Source organism: Pleurodeles waltl, chromosome 9, assembly GCF_031143425.1.
Source record: "Pleurodeles waltl isolate 20211129_DDA chromosome 9, aPleWal1.hap1.20221129, whole genome shotgun sequence".
Taxonomy (NCBI): domain Eukaryota; kingdom Metazoa; phylum Chordata; class Amphibia; order Caudata; family Salamandridae; genus Pleurodeles; species Pleurodeles waltl.
Window position 1 is genome coordinate 672,876,222 of NC_090448.1, and position 20,605 is coordinate 672,896,826.

Consider the following 20,605-nt stretch of genomic DNA (forward strand, 5'->3'; position numbering starts at 1 on the left):
ATACAAGAACCGTGCTTCCCCCATACAGCTGTGACCCTCCCCTCCCCCAGTGCTCTCCCCCCCTCCCCCAGCAACATTGTCCCAGGCCCCCGACCCCACCAGGCCAGACGTCCTCTAAGAAGCTTGTGTCAGCCCCAAGACCCTCAAATAAGCCAGACATGTCAGTTCAGTAAACTCTGTCGATAAGATCTGAAGAAACGGCTTCCATAACGTATCTATGTCACCCGCTCTCTGCTGAGAAACCAGGGTAAGCTTCTCCATTGCAAGAATAAACCACAGCTTCTGGAGCCAAGACACACACGTCGGTACCCTGTCCATCCCCCATAAAGCTAGTATCGACTGCAATGCCGCATTGAGGGCCAGTGCCATCTGTTGCCCCTTCAGCAATCGGAGAGGAAAGGTGAGGGGGTTGGGCAGACCTAGCAGTATATACGATGGAAATCTAGGAAGCTCGGTCTGAAACACTTTGTCAATATCGTCTAAGATGCACGCCCAATTTCTCTTAAGTTTGGGACATTGCCAAAGTAAGTGCACCAGCGTGCCTGTATTACCACACCCCCTCCAACAAAGGCTGGACTTGGTGGAATCCCATGAATATATCCTTGCTGGGGTGTAATACCAATAGGAATCCACCTTATACACTGTCTCCGTCCCCCCTGTATTATAGGCCATATGGTGTGTTCTATAATATATATTGTCCCATTCCTCCTCAGAGATCTCCCTCTCCAGCTGGCTCTCCCATCTCAACTGCCCTTTAGACTTAGTCAGGCGCTCCACCCCATGCAAGAATCTATAAAGTTCTGAAAGCACTCGCTTATCATCCTTCTTCGTCAACAGCCACTTCTCGAACGGTGTGAGCGGCCTATCCATCAGTGCTCTGTTCGCCGGCAAAAGAGCCCAATGCTGCACCTGGTAATACATCAGCCTATCTTCCTCTGTCAAACCATATGTCTCCCGCATCTGATCAAAGGAGACCACCCCCTGCTCATCGAACAGGCTCCCCACCCTCTTACAGCCCCCATCGTACCATCGGCGCAGACTTTCTACTCGCAGACCGGGCTCGAAATCAGGGTTCGCACCTATCGGGTCATCGGGGACGGGAACGACATAAGCCCCAATCGACATGCCACTGCGTCCCATACACGTAACGTTGCTCCCGTAATCGGGGAGGAGTACAAGGCCCGTGCCCTGTGCCGGAGCCAAGGCTCCGTGCAAATGTGAGACCCCGCCACCGCCTGATCCATGAAGCACCAATGTTCCTCAGTAAGTGGACGATTCCACTCTAAAAGAAAACAAAACTGCGCCACCTGAAAATATCGTAGGAGGCAAGGGAAAGCCAACCCCCCCTCCCCTCTAGAGCGGTACAAAAGTCTTCTAGGTTTTGTCACTTTTAATGTGAACGCATACCACGTTGCTGCCTTCAATGGTGAGTTGGTTGAAGATTTTTTTTTTCATGGAATAGTTTTACTGTTTAAACAATGCGTTTATTGTGGCTTCAGTTTTTAAAATAAAAGAAGGATAAATAAGATTTCTCGTCAGGACCTGTTTTTCTCAATATGTTTCTTTGGATGATGGTTCATCTTGCACTGTGGAAAGAAGCGGGAGTGTGGACTGTTACTGAGATATTTAAAGAGTTAGCTGTAATGTCCGGGGGATAAATGAGATCAAAGGGCCTAGATGCGTGATATGTTGTACTAAGTTTATGATTGAAGGATGGAGTTTCCGACTTGGATTTTCTTTCTCTCTGGTTTTCTTTTCTAATTAAGAGGGCAAAATCAACGGCAGAGCTTGCATCTGATGCACACGAGTTGGTACAAGCATTCTCTTTACAAAGATGACTTGTTAAAGTTCATGCAGGTCTACTATTTGATCCTTAGGTAGGATGCGCCATATCAACACCTGTATCCCTTTGGTCCTTTGAGAGTCCATGTTATTTAGAACCAATATTGCTTATGTCCGTCCAAAGATGGTTTTGTAGTTGACAGCCTTGATAATTATGGTTTAAAAAAAGAGGTTTATGCTTTGATCTACTTACTTGATCAATCTGGGGATGCTTTAGTGCAAGGATTCGCAACATTTTGTGATCACTAATCAATATTTTTGTGTCGGTAAAAATAGTGAGCAACATCCAAACTATAATGGAAAATATGGGCATTAGCAAATTCATTTCTGCATGATTTAGTACTGTAATGAACACAGTATGCAAAAATAATACATACTATTAGCAGTAAGCAAACAATACCTTTGCAACAATTTAGTGGCAAACTGAAATTTTTATCAGATTATAAACTATTATGAGTGGTCAGAATTAGGAATAATAAAGTGCGTAGGCTCTTATCAATAAAATAATAGTGAGTTATTAAATTTAATCAAGGGTCCCCCTTTTCCGTTTTTACTGATTTTTCCAGATAAATACAAACAGTAACCCATTTTAAGCCTGTCCATTTATTTTTAAATGTGGATCAACATGGAAATTAGGTTGTTTTAACAGTGAATCTGATGGTATGAGTCATGACTGCCAGGCCAATGGCTGTGCGGATTAATAGGCAAAGGGGTTAGGACATTTTAGTAGCGAGGCTTAACCAGCAGAAGATATGCACACATTTTATACTAATATCTACAATTTTCCATATAAATGCATTGATTTATCATCTGTGGCGGTTTGCTTCAATGTAACCTGTCAGGCATTCAAGTATGGGTGCATATTTATCGGTTATATATAAGTGGAAATATACTAGTTTTAGCTTTGTTTTTTTTTTTTTTTTAAAGCCCAAGGTCATTATGGATAAACAATGATAAAATGAACAAAAAATTAATACAGATGGAAATGTCAAAAAATAGATATCATAAAATCAGGCCCCCTAGTTTTAATCAACACTACTTGCATGGATTTAAACCTCTACTCACAAGGGGTTTTACAGATCTCCCACATAGATATTTGAATAATGGAAGGACTTATTATGTAATATGAAGAACATTAGGACATGAACATTAGTCAAAACATGCTTAGAAACAAATACCACATTATATGGAGTGTTCCAAAAGAATTTGCTGTAACTGTAGCGAAGAGGATGCAATTGAGCAGAGGTTTTGCAGCTGTCGCTGCTGAAGGGGGGACAACGCTCCTCTGCCCTTATGGAGAAGCCGCCCAGGCAGAAATGTGCATTTGTCTTCGGCAGACAATTACTCCGGGTTAAAAATGTTGGAGAAGTAGCAGCTCATGTGACAACAAAGCATGAGGGACATCTCATCATCCAGTCAAAACAAAATAAGTATTTGTACAGAGTAGCATTGACAAAAGTACATTTCAAAGGGGTCGAAAGTGCATTGAGCAAAATGTCACTCCAGATCCATACCACATATTGAGAGCCACTGGTGTAGTCAGTAGTAAACAGGATGATTTTTTGAATGTATTTGACTTCAAGGTGATTGCTTCAAACACAAATATTTAAATATATCCTCTCGAAAACGCTACCCCTTAAGTGTTCACACATGTCTGAGGGTCCACCAGAAAAAGCAGCTGAGATGGCTCCACATCCAGATGTCAAAACTTCACTTTATTGTGCAATTGTACGGCACAAACCCAATGTGTTTCGAAGACCCAGTCTGTAGGAGGCTGGCCTGGTTTGTAGTGGGTACCTTGGGTACTTACACCTTATACCTGGTCCAGTTACCCCTTATTAGTGAAATGTAGTAGTGTTCTAGCAGCTTAGGGTGATAGAAGTAGCTGTAGAAGAGCAGCTTAGGCTGAACTAGGAGACATGCAAAGTTCCTGCAATACCACTATAGTTACACAGTACTTATACATAAGTAAAGACAATACTCAGTGTTACCAAAAATAAAGGTAGTTTATTTTGGTGAAACAAGGCCAAAAATATCTTAGAGGCAATACTCCTTCTGGAGGTAAGTATTTTCAACAATATATACACTAGACATTCAAATAAGGTAAGTAATTAGTCATAGGTTAGTGCAAACAATAGAAAATACCATAAAATGCAATAGGAAGAAATAGGTCTAGGGTCAACACAAACCAAATACTAAGAAAGTGGAATGCAAATCATGAATTCCCCCCTAAACAAGTGTAGTGTGTAGAGAATCGCTGGGAGAGTAAGAAAACCACAAAGGTGAGTAAAATACCCCGCCCCAGAGCCCAGGAAATTAGGAGTAAAGTACTGCAAGTTTCCTTAGGACACACTACAATTTGTGATTAGAGTTATTGCAAGAACCAAGCAAGACTGCAAGCAACAAATGGTGGATTCCTGGACCTAGAAATCTGTGAAAAGAGGAGACCAAGTCCAGAAGTCGTAGAAGATTCCAGGAAGGACAGGATCCCCTGACAACCTAGAAGAAGGTGCAAAAGAGGATTCTCCGGTTAGAAGAAGTCTGCAGAAGAGCACTAAAGAAGATGGCTGTGGGTTCCTGCATGATGTAAAGGATGTCCCACGTGGAGATGTTGGATGTAGGCGAGTTGCAGCACTGGATTCGTCCAACAAGCCTTGGTTCAAGCAATGTTGCGGATTGCGTCAAAATGGCACCGCCTGGACCCAGGTGGGATCTGGGGGCCTCAACTCAGACTGAGGAGGCAGAGCGGGCTCCCGACACTGGAGGGAACCCACAGATGACCAGACAGCACCCACGGAGGTCCCAGGACACGGGATCAAAGAAGGTGCAAATTGCAGTTATTGCAGCACTACAGAAGACGGTCCCACGCTGCCGGAGAACAACTCAGCGAGTTGAGCATCGCAGGATAGAGTGCTAGGGACCTGAGCCAGGCTGTGCAAAAGGATTCTTGCAAATAGTGCATAGAGGCCTCAGGAGGTGAAGATGACGAGGTGCAAAGCAGTACTGTCGCAAACAGAGAAGGCAAGCTCTTACCTCCTCCAAATTTGGACAGCAGGACCTTAGGACAGTCTGTGTCGAAGAGATCCACCACCTGTGTTCCAAGGAGCATGCTCATCACCAGGAGAGGAGTCCAAGAGAACCAGTCATTGTCTTAGAAGGTGCCTGCTGGAGCAAGGAAGTGACTTTGTCACTCCACTGGAGATTTCTTCGGTCCTTCTGGTGCAGGGTGAAAACAGAAAGTCCCCAGAGTGTGCACACCATGGAAACTGTTGCAGTTGCTGGCTGGAGCTGAAGTTGCCGAGTCGAAGTAGCCCTTCTGGATACTTTGTTGTAGTTACATAGGTTCCTGGAGCAGTCTGTGGTCGATCCGAGGTTAGAGGATAAAGTAGTAGGTGCAGAGGATTCCTGATGGAAACTTGCAAGCAGAATCTAAAGAGAAACCAACAGGAGAGACCCTAAATAGCCCTGAGAGGGGGATTGGCTACCTTATCAGGTATGGCCCTATCAGGAGGGGTTTCTGGTGTCACCTGCTGGCACTGGCCACTCAGAGGCCTCCATAGTGTCCCCACACCTTGGGAAACAAGATGGCTGAAATCTGGGACACACTGGAGGAGCTCTGGGCACCACCCCTGGGGTGGTGATGGACAGGGGAGTAATCACTCACCTTTCCTTTGTCCAGTTCCATGCCAGAGCAGGGAATGGGGGTCCTGAACCGGTGTAGACTGGCTTATGCAAGGAGGGCACCATATGTGCCCTTCAAAGCATTTCCAGAGGCTCTGGGAGGCTACCCTTCCCAAGCCTGTAACACCTATTTCCAAAGGGAGAGGTTGTAACACCCTCCTCCCAAAGGAAATGCTTTCTTCTGCCTTCCTGAGACTGAGCTGCTCAGACCCCAGGTGGGGAGAACCCTGTCTGTGAGGTGGCAGCAGCTGTAGCTGCAGTGCAAGCCTCAGAGAGCTGGTTTGGCAGTGCTGGGGGTCTATCGTGGAGCCCCCAGGATGCATGGAATTGGCTCCCCAATACCAGATTTGGAATGGGGGGATAGTTCTATGATCTTAGACACCTTACATGGCCATATTCGGAGTTACCATTGTGAAGCAACATATAGGTATTGACCTATATGTAGTGCACGTGTGTAATGGCATCCCCGCACTCACGAAGTTCGGGGATTTGGCCCTGGACAGCGTGGGGACACCTTTGCTAGTGCAAGGGTGCCCTCACACTTAGTAACTTTGCACCTAGCCTTCAGTAAATGAAGGTTAGACATATAGGTGACTTATAAGGTACTTAAGTGAAGTGAAAATGGCTGTGCAATAGTGTGTGCACTATTTCACGCAGGCTGCAATGGCAGTCCTGTGAAAGGGTTTGTCTGAGCTACTTATGGGTGGCAAAAGAAATGCTGCAGCCCGTAAGGATCTCCTGGAACCCCAATGCATTGGGTACCTAGGTACCATATAGTACAGACTTCTAAGGGGGGTCCAGTGTGCCATTTGGAATTGGTAAATGAAGTCACTAGCCTACAGTGACATATTTGGAAGTAGAGAGAGCATAAGCACTGAGGTTCTGGTTAGCAGAGCCTCAGTGACACAGTTAAGCACTACTGACAACAAACACACATTAGGCCAGAAACTATGAGCACTGGGGTCCTGGCTAGCAGGATCCCAGTGAGACAGGCAAAACACACTGACATATAGGGTTTTCACTATGAGCACTGGGGTCCTGGCTAGCAGGATCCCAGTGACATAGTAAAAACACACTGACACGCACTCACAAACAGGCCAAAAGTGGGTGTAACTATGCTAGAAAGAGGCCACTTTCTCACACAGTCTCCTTGATTATGAGTAAACGTTGGTTCATACACTTTCCTCTCTAATTGAAAACCTGGTGTACACAACATAAATATAAACGAAAGACACACTGTTACCGCCACTACCTAAACGGCGGCCATCTTAGCCTATACTCAAAAAATACATACTACTGATCCTTTGCAGTATCGAACTCCAAATATTCAAATTCATTTCTGTTTGTTACAAAGTTTACCTACCAAACAACCACCAATAATAACAAATAAAATAAAATTAACCATGTTATTCCTGCCCCAGTGTGCACATTTCTTTAGATACACTTCATTCAATGTAAGTTGTCATTTTTCTTCACTACTATTTAACGTATTCTAATCTTCAGTATTCATACTAGTCTTCTTAAAATAAAAATTCGTAGTTCATAACTTATTATATACCAAGTGGGCACATTCCTATCCAGTACATTATAAACATTACAATTTTCGTTTTTCAATAAACATATACATTTCTATCTTTATTCTGTTTGTAATATATTATTACAAATAGAATAAAGATAAAAATAAATATATATATTTGTTTCTACAGAAAAAACGTTTTTTTACTTAGCTATATCTTCGGCACCAGTTGATGAATCTTCGCAAAATTTCCCCCCAAAATTTGTCAGTCATGTCAGCTACTGTCTGGAAAGTTTCAGGGTGATCCATCAAGTGGGCGCTGAGAAAAAGGGGGCATCCCAAAACGCATTTTCCCCATTCATTTTTCCATAGGGATTTTGAACAGCGTTAGAACTGAAACCACTGGCTGGAATTGCACCAAATTTGACAGAAAGGTAGATCTTGGTCCAGAAAGCGACCTTTTTGTTATTTGGTGTAAATCTGTTCAGTAGTTTTCAAGAAATTAAAGAAAATCCAAATTTGTATACATAGGGGCGCGAAGGATTCACGACCCCTCCCGATATTGTGCTGAGATCCGATTGGCTGCTAACAGTTCAACAACGAAGTGTTGATAGCCATCTTGCGACTTAGCTTCAGCCCAGTCAAAGAAAAAATGTAAATAATAAATAAAAGGGGCCTGAGTACGGACACCCTTAACCCTTAGCTCTGATGCCGTGGTCCCAGATGGACCCCCCAGAGCAAAAAAGCATTTTTTAAATACATTTTTGCTGCAAATTTGTGATGGAGTCCCGAATCCAAGGCAATTTTTTTCTTTTTTTTTTTAAAGCGAAGTGCAGGCTTTCGCTATTCGTAATTCTGAAGCCCCAGGGTGGGCCGAGTCCCGGGGGCACTGTTAATTTTAATGTCTGGGGGGCACACGCTTCCCCTGCAGCCCTGGGGACCACCACCTACCCGGGCCTTCATGAATTGTAAGGAGGACAGCAACGGCCCCCACAAGCCCAAGGAACTACCACCTCCCAGGGGATATTGTTAAATTCTACACAGGGGGGATGTATGGCCCACCTACAGCCCTGGGGACCACCACCTCCCTGAGGCCATAATGTAATTCAATATAGCCCCCCCCCCCTTGAGGTGCTAATGATAGGCCAGGGGAAGGGGTGGAGAGATAGAGGTTTATTGGAATGGGATGAATACCAGTTTCTTAAATGTGATCAACTGAAGACTCCAGTTATTTATCTTTTACCTCAGTTACATAAGAATATACAGAACCCTCCTGGTAGACCGATTGTGTCAGCAATAGGATCATTACTCGAAGATACTTCAAGATATACAGATTATTTCCTGAGGCCTTTTGTGTAAAGTTTACCTTCCTATGTGAAGGACACCACACAATCTTTAAAGATGTTGGATGGCCTAGGATGGGAGGATGATTTTTTTTGTTTCTGACATTGGATGTTACAAGTTTATAAACATGCATTCAACACGAATTGGGTCTTACAGCAGTTAGACACGACATGAGAGCAAGATCTATATCGTACTTAATGCATACTGAAATGATCTGTGACATGATCTGGTATTGCCTTACTAATAACTTCTTTCTATTTGATGACCATGTATACAAGCAAATCCAAGGGACTGCTATGGGTACATGTTTTGCTCCCAGTTACGCGAATCTTTTATGGGTTGGTGGGAGCAACAGGTGTCATCTGATATAGCAGATTATGAAGACAAAGTTGTGTTATGGTGCCGGTATATAGACGATATTTTCATCATCTGGAAAGGTGATGTAGAATCGGCACTGAACTTTGTGGCAGTTTTGAATGATAACAAATATATCTGAAACTAAGTGAGCAGCACAGCAGAACATCTATTCAGTTTTTGGATGTAGAGGTGAGTGTAGAGAATGATTTGGTGCATACAATATTAGATAGAAGGCAACAGCAGGAAATAGTTTATTAAATGCTATGAGTGTTCACCCACCCAATTTGATTAAAAGTATTCCATATGGAGAGTTACTGAGAGCGAGACGCATTTGCAGCACTAATGGGAAACATCAGCAGGAATGTATGATCATGTGCCCAAGATTCAAAGAAAGAGGTTACAGTAATAATGTCATCATGCAGGCTGTAAAGAAAGTAGAGGGATGTTCGAGATCAGAGATATTATATCGAGCACAACATCGTACTATGACTGACGAGAAAATTTGATTTATTACTACCTATTCAAATCAGGCATATAATTTGAGACAGGCACTTACTAAAAGTTGGCCTATTTTATAGACAGATCCAGATCTAGAAGAATTCGTATGTAATGCCCCTGCTGTAACATACCGAAGGGGTAGATTATTACGGGACAATATTAGTCAGAATATGGTGGTGAGTAGTAATAATTCTGATAATGTGAGATCTAAAGTAACGGGGTTTTACTGCTGTCATCAATGTACAGCATGTAAATACAGCAATGATTGTAAATATGTAAGATTGGGAAATGGACAAAGAGATTATGAGATAAAGGGATTTTTTACCTGCAATACGGATTTCTGTGTATATTGTTTGAGATGCCCATGTGATAAAATATACGTGGGAAGTACGATACACAAGGCGAAAAAGAGAATGTTGGAACATGTAAGAGTTATTCGAAATTATGATCGCAGCTATCCTGTGGCCCGACATTTTCATGAGGTGCACCAAGGGGATGAAAGATTACTCAGTTATTTGGTGTGTGATCAAATCAAATTAAACTCTCGGGGAGGAGATAGATAGAAAATGTTACGTATCTTGGAATCTAAGTACATCATTAATTTCATGTCTCTCTCCCCAAGGGGTTTAAATTTAAGTGAAGAGATGAATACACATCTTGGTAGATAAAGGTTTTTCTGAAATTTTCAATAAGCTAGTTGAGCTTCTTTCTTATACTTTGCAAATATAATGTATTTTATGGTGTTTTTTGGGGGTGTTGGACTCAAAATATACATTTTCGGTGGGAAACACTAATGCAATGATATTGAGGGACTGACAAATTGATTATGATTATGAGGATATTGTTTTGATTTAGGTAATCAACAGTATTATGGAATATAGAAGTATTTCGATCTTATTGATTATGGATTATGAATGTATAGTGCATTTGGAATGAATTATAATTCCAGTAGGACTATTCAATTTATTTATCTCAGTATTTATACAAAATACTGTGTATATGAACACTTACAAGATGGCGCCCACCGTTTCAAGTGTTTAGTATGTATTGGAGGTTGAGTCCACTTTTTATGTTTATGTATTTTGTATTTGTAGATGTTGAATTGAGAGCTTCCCCATCCGTGAACAAGGCTACGGCTGAAATGCGTTGGGAGGAAGTCTTTTCGTGTTATTGCTAATATATTTTGCAACTATTCGAAGGTGTCTTGACTTTTCCTTAAAATGGGATAAGGAAATATTGGATTTATATATATATATATATATATATATATATATATATATATATATATATATGGCGTATGGCGGTTGGCACTAGGTAGTTGTAGTTAGGACCTAGTCTATATATATATGAATCTTTATTTTGGCAAAATGTACATAATCAACAAAACATTCAATAAGTAAAAGGAAAAGATACAGTATAATAACTAAGAATGATACAAATTTTCAGATAAAATAACTGCCCCTCAAAAATAATTGCTGTAAATAGTACTGATTTTAGCATTGCCTTACTTCTCTGTTACCTGCCAGCTTCTTTTTTCAAATTCTCCATGCACACACAAGATACGTGCAGCCAGCATAAACAAAATATTCACAAGTATCTTATTTTATAATTTTGTTTTACTGCTTCTTCACGAAATATATCTGAGGCTTACATAATGGAATAATCCAGCTCCTAAGAATAGCATAAGTTGAGCAAAAGAATAGGAAGTGATCTTCGGATTCTGAAATAGTCAAGCAAAATGGACAGTTTGGGAGACAGAGTATTACCTATCCCATTTGTTTATAAAGGAAAACAGGGGTAAAATGCCAAATCTGAACTTCACATGCAATGTTCTAGCATGTGGGGGACTAATCCTATCCAAGTACAGTTCAAACCCATTATACCATTTATGATAGCCATTTTTCACTTAGACTACCTTCAAATTCATAGTTCCAGATTTACCGCATCTTGTGATCCCAAAAAGACTGTTTCAATTTAGGAAGATTACTTTTCTTTAGAAGGGCAGGTGTATCCAACACTTCTAGCATCCCTATTTTTTTTGCTTGAGAATTGGATTTTATTTATCCACAGGTTTGTACATGTTTGTCAGTACCAATGTACTCAATTAATGCTTCCTTGTAGGGGCCCAGTTCCTCTGAGGACAACAGACGCACCCAGCAAGATAATATTTTTAAATTAATGCCATGGTCTATTCGTTGCAAAGAAAGGTCCAAATAGAGGAGAATAAGGGAAGTACTCTGTAAAAGGGAAAACAATGACTTAAGAAATGTATTTTCCATAACATTAAGTGCGGACACATCAGCGCATCCCCAGAATTCGACACCAAACAGAGCACCAGCCACAGTAGTACACTTGTAAAGCTCAATGGACTGAGATACAGGACCTCAAGAGGTACCCTTGTACTTCCTACCTATTGCAGAGCAGCTTTGGAGAAGGGCAGCCCTGCTCTTCCCTATCTGGGGAAACCACAATAAGTTTGCAACAAGTCTTACACCCAGGTAATCAAAACAATTAATTGGCTCCAGTAGTACTAGATCAAGTCTCATCCCACCAATAAAAGACTTGTGTGGGTTCATGGTCATGAACTTGGATTCTGAGGGGTTCACCTCTAAGCTTCTTAGTACACAAAATTTAGAAAAGCTGTCCAGAAGTGTTTGGATTTAACAAAAAATGTTTTGGTCCCCTAGAAACTTAAATTCAACAATTTAAAGTAAAGTAATTGAGGTGCTCCTGTATAACGGCGCAGTGTGAGTGAATTATATGTTAGTATAAGTGTTTCAATGCTATCTACACGAGAAGTAAAACCAAACTTGATTACTTTACTTTAAATTGTTGAATTTAAGTTTCAAATAAATGTGAAATATTACTCACAAACCTCATCTGTACAGAAAGTTCTTTATGGTACAACCACTGTCATGGAGGTTAATTCATATCCTTCCCCCAGAGGGACCAAAACATGTTTTGTTATATTATTCACTTGCCCAGGTCCCAGGGTACTGGGTTGCCCCATTTTTTCAAAATACCAGAAGTGTTTGGAAGCCTGAGGGTGTTCTGTAAATATGAAGGGTGTCATCTGCAAACATGAGTATAGGCGCACTAATGCCAGCATATTTTGGAGTGTCATGCCTTCAGTCTTCAAGCCAGTTCACAGCCCCATTTATATACAGAGTAAAGAGAGTGGGAGCTAATACACAACCTTTTTGGACCCCACACTTAATTGGAATCCTTGGAGTGAGGTCCCCTCTCTCATTCCACCAAACCTGAACATATGTGCTGCTATGCAGGAGCCGCAGAATTCTCAACAGATGCAGGAATGCCATAAGAAACAAGTACCCTCCAGAGGCTTTCTCTAGGTACCAGGTCAAATGCCTCCCTTAAATCAATGAAGGCAACGTAAAGATGATCCTGCATAAAGGTCATATATTTCATGCAAATTAGTATAAACTCAAACACTTGGTCCACAGTACTGACCTTTGACCTGAAATCAGCTTGACAGTCTGAAAGTATATTATTATCAGACATCCAGGATTGCAGTCTCATCAGCACCTGCTGACAAAAGATCTTTTGGCTATTGTCTAACAAGTGGATTGGTCTATAATTAGATGGAATGTCTCTCCTACCTTTTTTATAAATCGGTATTATGATGGCTCCATTCCATGAAAGTGGAACCTCCTCTCAACTCGCTATGGCATTTCCAAAAGTGTTTAGATAGGGTGTCCAAATCTCAAGTTGCGACCGAAATAGGTCACCAGGGATACCATCTGGGCCTGGGGCTTTTTTGCCTTCATTTGCTTCATTGCCAAGGGTGTCTCTTCCTTACTAAATATGAACGGATTACCTCTAATTGCCCCTGTTATATGAATGGAATGGGGCGAATGGCTTTCTATTCCCAGTTGCTCTATCTGTTCTTGGGTTTCCCTGTTGCCCTGGCCCATATCTGTTCTTCTGGGGGTTGCGAAGTAGGGTACATCACCCCCCAGTACCTCCTTGTTCCAGACCATGAAAAATTAGCTGTCCGAGCCTCTGGTGTTACCACAATTTCCAGATGATCTCCTATGACACCAGACCCCTTTGTTACAAGCTTCCAAAAGCCGGTAGCATTCCTTTTTTGCAGAGCATCTGCCATTTCATCCCATTGTGTCTTCTTTCAGTTTCTTTTTGCTTGTTTCATGATAGCCAATGTGTCATCCCTTTCTTTTGATGGCTTCTAGGAGTTTAGTTTTAGCTAGCCTACACTCACTAGTATCCCACCCCTCTCTCTTTGTTCATTGCATCCTCTTCAAACCTCTTTCGTAAAAAGAGGATAAGGTGACTCCATGAGTTCACAGTGAGTGCTGACTAGATTTAAATTGACATTCTCCTGTCATCCATAGGGGGCAAGTTATTTTGCAAAAACATTGTAAATTTGAATTTGAACTTTTATGATAACTGCAAGCCCCTGCTATTGTATCCCTCTCCTGCTGTAAGTTGACTCCATTACATTTATTTGTTTATTGACTGGGAGACTGATGCTCGGAAAGTGTTCCCTGTTAAGAAGAGCACTCAGTGAGTTGTGGTCGCTGTCCGGCCTCAAGATGACCTGCATATCCATAAAAAAAGCCATAATTGGTGATGTAGAAAGAGATAGTCAATTTTACTAACGCACCGCCTTCTCTTAAACGTTGGTTGGGCAGGATCATCTGAACGAGCAAACCCATTTACTACTTTCAGATCGTGGGACACCATCAAATCAACAATTTGGACAGAACTGTTAGAAAACCTGGACATATTTTCAATTGGTGCAAGAGACAGTTTCCTGTCTTCACTCTGTGTATCTTCCTCAGCCCAGTGTTCTAGCCCTAGAAGAATGCAAGTGTTACAATCACCAGCAACGATTTTTATGTATTTTGATTCAAGTTCATCAATCAGTGCAGACAACATCTCTACTGTGCCAGAATACGCAGTAGGAGCTATAGACCGTAAGTACATATTAAATATTGCAATGTGCCCTATTTATTTCCTACGGCCAGTATTTATTGTTATGCCCAGAATGTCTCTGATTTTTTTCTGGGATTTGTTTGACGTTGCTAAATAAAAAGATCCATTCTTAACCATATCAACAGTCCTCCCGATGCCCTCCCTGCCCTAGAGGGTTCTGCATTTAAGACAAACATGATGTATCCTGCTCTGAAAATAGGTTCCATTGCCCATGTTTCCTGGAGCAAGATGATGTAATGCTGATCAATAAATATTTCCCAGTCATTATCCCCTGGTTTATCTCTGACCCCTGAGATGCTCCAAGATAGTAATATCAAACTAGTGGATTTACTAGAGTTTATACTCACTCCTTGCTCTAATGGATTCGTGGTTCGAGTCACCTGCTCCAGCCAATGTTGCGTTTGAAAAACCTGCTCCCCAGTACATTTCGGATCTTCATGGGCACAATTTAAGGTCCCTGTATGTAAACACTTTTTAATACAGATAAGATCCGATGATTCAATGTTTAAGGGACAACTTCCATGCCCTAACAGCATAACTAACTGCTCCCAATCATCTAGCAGTCAGTCAATATCGGATAGATTGTGTACATGCCTCATAGTAGAAGTCCTAGGGAACAATTGGGTCTTGTGAGAATTAGTGGAAGTAGCCCAGTTTTCTATTAAGATATAAGGGGTGTTAATCTTCATTCATATTTGAGAGTTAGTACAGGGTCTGAACCTGAGTTCTAGGGCAATTAGATCTTCTGCAATTTTAGAATTTACCAACTTCAACCCAATGTGCTTCCACCCTAAACAAGAATTACTAAATTGGGTGGCCACAAGACTGTTCTCTCTGATAACTGACCTACACCCCCTCTCCTTACGATTTAAATGAACAACCTTATTCATTAAGGAACCAGGCAGTTCCTTCACACCAGTCTGTAATTCTGGGACATTTATAAAAAATATAACATAGGCTGTCTTATCTGATGTAGTCAATTTGGGACAGGAAAATGTATTAAACCCCCATCAAGCTAGTTTAAGCTTCCCCAAGGTCCTGCTGTGGCAAAGGTTTTACACCTAGTCTCTTCATGGGGGCAAATCTGCTACCAGGACTCTTTACAGCTTTGTCAGAAGCCATCCCTCTTTTATCCATTTTAGTTCCATGTATCTGTAATGTAGATGGAGCACTGACTGCTGCCAAAGGGGTAGTATTAATATTAGTAATAGTACTACCAACATATTTTGAACCACTCCTACATGTGCCTACTTCCTTTACTACTTGTTTTTTTAAGTTTGTATTAAGGGATGTTTCCAAGCTAGTCAGGTTATCCACTTTTTCATTTAATAACGCTGACAGCTTAGCGATATAAGACCAGTTTTAGAAGTACAGTACTGATGTGCCACTTTTCTTACGTCACTCTTGCCCCTCCTAACAACACCATGTGTGTGCCGTATGTGGCCAAGTTAGGTCAATAGCGTCAAAAATGTTGACGCTATTGTGGCGCTTTGCTACATTAGAATCAAAAATGTTGACGGTAATGTAGCAAAGTGCAAAGAGGCCCATTGATTTCAAAATGATGCAAAAAATGGAGCAGTGAACTCTTGTACATTTCACTGTGCCATTTTTGCAGGCCTCCTAATGCCGGAACACCCGCCCTTGCATCAGTTATGCATACATAGGCATAATGTGGCGCAAGGGGTAACAAAGTGGTGCAATGCATGCATTGTGTCACTTTGTAAGTATGGGGTGGCGACAATTGCCTCCTTGAGCCACATTAGCATAAAAAAAGACGCTTATGTGGTGCAATCTGGCCTATTATCTCCAAATTCTCCAATCTCTGTGTTATTCGTGTCCATCTGTGCACCTTTAGGATTTAGTCCAGGACCAAGTACTCTATGGGGATCTTTCCTCGTTAATGTTTGATCTGCTCGGTGTTCGTCTGGGGTGACCAAAGGGATCAAAGCATTAGAGCACTCTACTGCAATTAATTTCTCTTCGCTTGAGTGGCTCGTGGACTGGGGCTTCAGTGACCTTAAGAACCTAAACGTCATTCTTCTTGATGTTGTTTCAGTGGGATTATCGACTAATATGGACTGGGGAAGTTCAGAGAGTGTGCTACTTGTTTGCGAAACTGCAGCCGAAGCCTTTTTTTAATAATAAAAAAAAAAGATAAAATTTCCTTTCGCGCCCCCTTCTTCGCCTTGTTACCCCTGGATTTTGGTCCCAATAGTCCTTTCACCTTTTCAATCAAAACATCTATATAGTCAAGCTCAGTTTTTCGCTGCGTGTCTTGGTTATTTGTTGGATTTCCTAAGTCAGATGATTTATCGTTGGCCTTACGTTTTCTCATTGTGGGAACAGAATCATAAAACCCCACGACAAAAAGTAAAATAGAGCAAAACAAAAAGTCACTCCAAGAATAGGTACACCCAGTAGTTGTGAAACTGTGGCCTGGTTCAATGCGCTCAGCCCCCAGAGAGCAACCCCATGCGCAAATATTCCCCAATAACAGGTCCCTCACTTTGTTGTCCCCACACAAAAGATAAGGGAGAACTGTCTGTGTTTAAGACTCCTTATTTGAGTATTGAAAAGGTTGGAATGTCAGAAATCACAGCCAATTTCACCAAAGGCAGCAGTGCCCTTCACATTAACTGGATAACGTGTAGCTTGAAAAGCTAAGAGGCAGAAAAGGCATGAGACTGCACAAAAGTCCCATAAGACGTAAATGCTCCTGCATAGAGTTGCACAACCTCCCACTCAGAAACAACTTAAGGGGCCAGTAACATCACATGAAAAATAATTATCAGCTCACTTGAAAAAAGTAATTAATTCTTGCTATACCGAGTCCTTGATGGTAGAGCCAAGGGGGTGGCCCTGCCCTGCCACCACCTGTTGCTGACGGTGCAGGATGGGCCGGCCCTTGGCCCAGGTGTGGGCCGCTCACGTCCCGCACCATAGGACAAGTAGGCGCTCTAAATAGCGCTAGTGAGATGGGCAAAATCTGACCGGAGCAGGAGCTCATGGACTGCCTCTTGAGGCCCTGAGTCTCCTGATTGAGCAAGTCCTGGGTTTCCTTTGCTAGCCTATATCTTTGGCACCGCTTGATGAAGCTTCACAAAATGATCCCAAAAAACATTCAACAGTCACGTCAGCTGCTCTCTGGAAAGTTTTGGGGTGATCCGTCAAGCGAGGGCCAGGAAAAAAGGGGGGGGGGCGGCAAAAAAGGTGTGTTTCCCGTGTTAATTCTCATAGGGATTTTGAAGAGCGATAGTGCCCGAACCTTTTGACGGAATTACACGAAATATGGCAGAAAGTAAGCTCATGGTCCAGAAAGAGCCCTTTTTGTTGTTTGGTGTAAATCTGTTAAGTAGTTTCTGAGAAATTAAATAAAATCTAAATTTGTGTATATATAGGGATGCGAAGGCTTCACAAACCCTCCTGATCTTGTGCTGAGATCTGATTGTCTGCCATCACTTCAACAAAGATGTGTTGGCAGCCATGTTGGGACTCGACTTCAGCCAAGTCCCAGAAAAAAAGATTAAAAAAACAAAAGGGGCCAGGGTAGGTGCTGAGGGACCCCCTCAAGGGCAAAAAAGGGCATTTAAAAAAAAATCTGCAGAAGTCGCAGCAGATCTGCAGCTCCGCTGAAAATGTAAACAAAAAAATAAATAAAAACGAGCGCAGGCTTGCACACTTGTTTCTATGAGGCCCCCGGGTGGGCCAGGTCTGGGGGCATTGAAATTATCAATGCAGCCCGGGGACCGCCACCTCCCCGGGGCACATCTCTGAAAGTAATGTGGTGGGCCACCTGGCCCCCCTGCAGCCTTGGGGACTGTCAGCTTCCAAGTGGCATTTTTCTAAAACTAATGCGGGGGACTGCTCAGACTTCCCGCAGTCCGGGTAACAGCCACCTCCCCAGGGCTCAAATATAAACAAACACAGGATGGCAGCCAGCCCCCACCAACAGCCCCAGGGACCACCACCTCCCCTGAGCTACTGATGATTAAGGGGAGCCGTGCGGCCCCCCTTGAGGAGCCAATGATGGTCTTGGGGACTGCTACCCCCAGGGCCGGCTCCTGCTATGTAGTAGGGTGTCCACCTCCGGGACATAGCTATTTGCTGTGACTTGATGAGAACTTTGACAGCTCCCACCAAGTCACAGCAAACGCTCTGCTTGCAGTGAGGGAGAGCTGTCAAACACTGTGAGCGGAGGTTTCCTCTGTTTCTCTGCCCGCAGAGAGGCAGGCAGGGAAACAGAGGAAACATTGCTCTCACAGAGAGGGAGCTGCTTTGGCAGCCTCCTCTTTGTGACAGCAACGCCGGCTCCCACAGGTGTTGGGGAGCTGGCTGGGACTGCAGGGGCCTTCAGGCTCCCCCTGTGGTCGCCAACATTGTTACTGGGTGCCCTGGGGGGCACCCAGAGCCCATGGCCAGGCCCCAGGGGATGGGGACCCCAGGGCCAAGACTATCCTGGGGAGGGCAGCCCTCCCTAAAAAAAAAAATATATATAAATTTAGCCCAGGCTCCGGGGGGGGGGGGGTTCCTGGGACGGAGATTGGCCTGGGGAGGGAGGGCTGTGTGGGTTTGGGTTGTTATAGGGGTTGGCCACAGGACATAGAAATATTTAAACCATAGAAATTCACTCAAAAAACCAAAGGTTATAGGGATGTTATAGTTAGGCTCACATTTTAATCATAACATGCCATAGAAATTCCCCAGTTATAGTAATAGTTATCTCAAGTAACTATAAATCGTGGCCTACGGTAACTATAACCTGCGCTGTCACAATGCACTTCTAATTACCCCACATAATACATCATGCATGACATCTTTGATAACATCATTGATAATATCAATGTAACATTTGCAGTAAAATTATTTAGCAGAAAACTGTGCATTGTGGTGGGTGCAAGTTATAGTTACCTTAGGGCACGATTTACAGTTACTTGAGATAACTGTAACTATATGTAGTCACTATCTAAATATGTGTATGTATGCACACTATGGGGGTCATTCTGACCCCGGCCAGGGTTGGCGGGAGTACCGCCAACAGGCTGGCGGTGCCCCGCAGGGCATTCTGACCGCGGCGGTTTGGCCGCGGTCAGATGCGGAAAACCGGCGGTCTCCCGCCGGTTTTCCGCTGCCCAAATGGATCCTCCATGGTGGCGCAGCTTGCTGCGCCGCCATGGAGAATCTGACAGCCCATACCGCCATCCTGTTCCTGGCGGTTCTCCCGCCAGGAACAGGATGGCGGTATGGGGTGTCGTGGGGCCCCTGGGGGCCCCTGCAGTGCCCATGCCAATGGCATGGGCACTGCAGGGGCCCCCGTAAGAGGGCCCCACTTTGTATTTCAGTGTCTGCTTTGCAGACACTGAAATACGCGACGGGTGCAACAGCACCCGTCGCACCTTCCCACTCCGCCGGCTCCATTCAGAGCCGGCGTCCTCGTGGGAAGGTTGATTTCCACTGGGCTGGCGGGCGGCCTTTCGGCGGTCGCCCGCCAGCCCAGTGGAAATCCCAGAATCACCCCAGCGGTCTGACGACCGCGGTGCGGTGTTCTGGCGGGGGTACTTTGGCGGGCGGCCTCCGCCGCCCGCCAAGGTAAGAATCACCCCCTATATCACTGAAAAAACAAAGGTTAAAGGGACTGTTAGAATAGAGATTATTATATGGTGTTGTGGTGTGACCCTAATATGTAATAATGACACAGTTCTTTATCAGGTCCAGTCAGATTTGCTGAAAAACCTTAGCTGTAGCTAAGCGCAGTAATTGTAGCTCAGCGCAGTCAGGCTTTATCAAACTAACAAGTGCAAAGCATTAAGAAGTACCAAACAGTTGAATAAGAAGACAATGCAACACAATAAAAATACAACACCAATTTATAAAATATAGGTTAAATTTTTCTGTATAAATACACACCTCAGTGACAAACATCCACTGGATGATTCCAGAGAGATGAGTTTTTAAGCAAACAATACATCATTTCTACTCAAATGTAATAAATCGTTAAAATCTTTGGCAACTCACAGTTTAGTGTTAGCCTCAACATGTGACTTGAAAATGGCTACATGGGAACTCTTGTGGATTTTAACTCTGACAGGGGCTAATCACAGGAACCAGTCAGGTCCAATTGAACAGTTACCTTGCAAGGAAAACAGTCTCCAGCCTGTTCCAAGCTCTATGAGTGAACTGCCGTAGGAATCAATGGAGTGATCCTGATGCAATGGGTACAGGATGCTGCAGATGCTCAAGGAAACTGAGGATGCTGAACCAGTCAGGGTTCATCCTGTGGCCCCCTGAAGATTGCAAGCAAAGGGGGGTGACTTTGGCTTCAGGAGTCAATGGCCCAAGAAGCCCTGATGAGGCCCAGCACAAAACCAGTTGCCACTGGTCTCCAGTTACAGC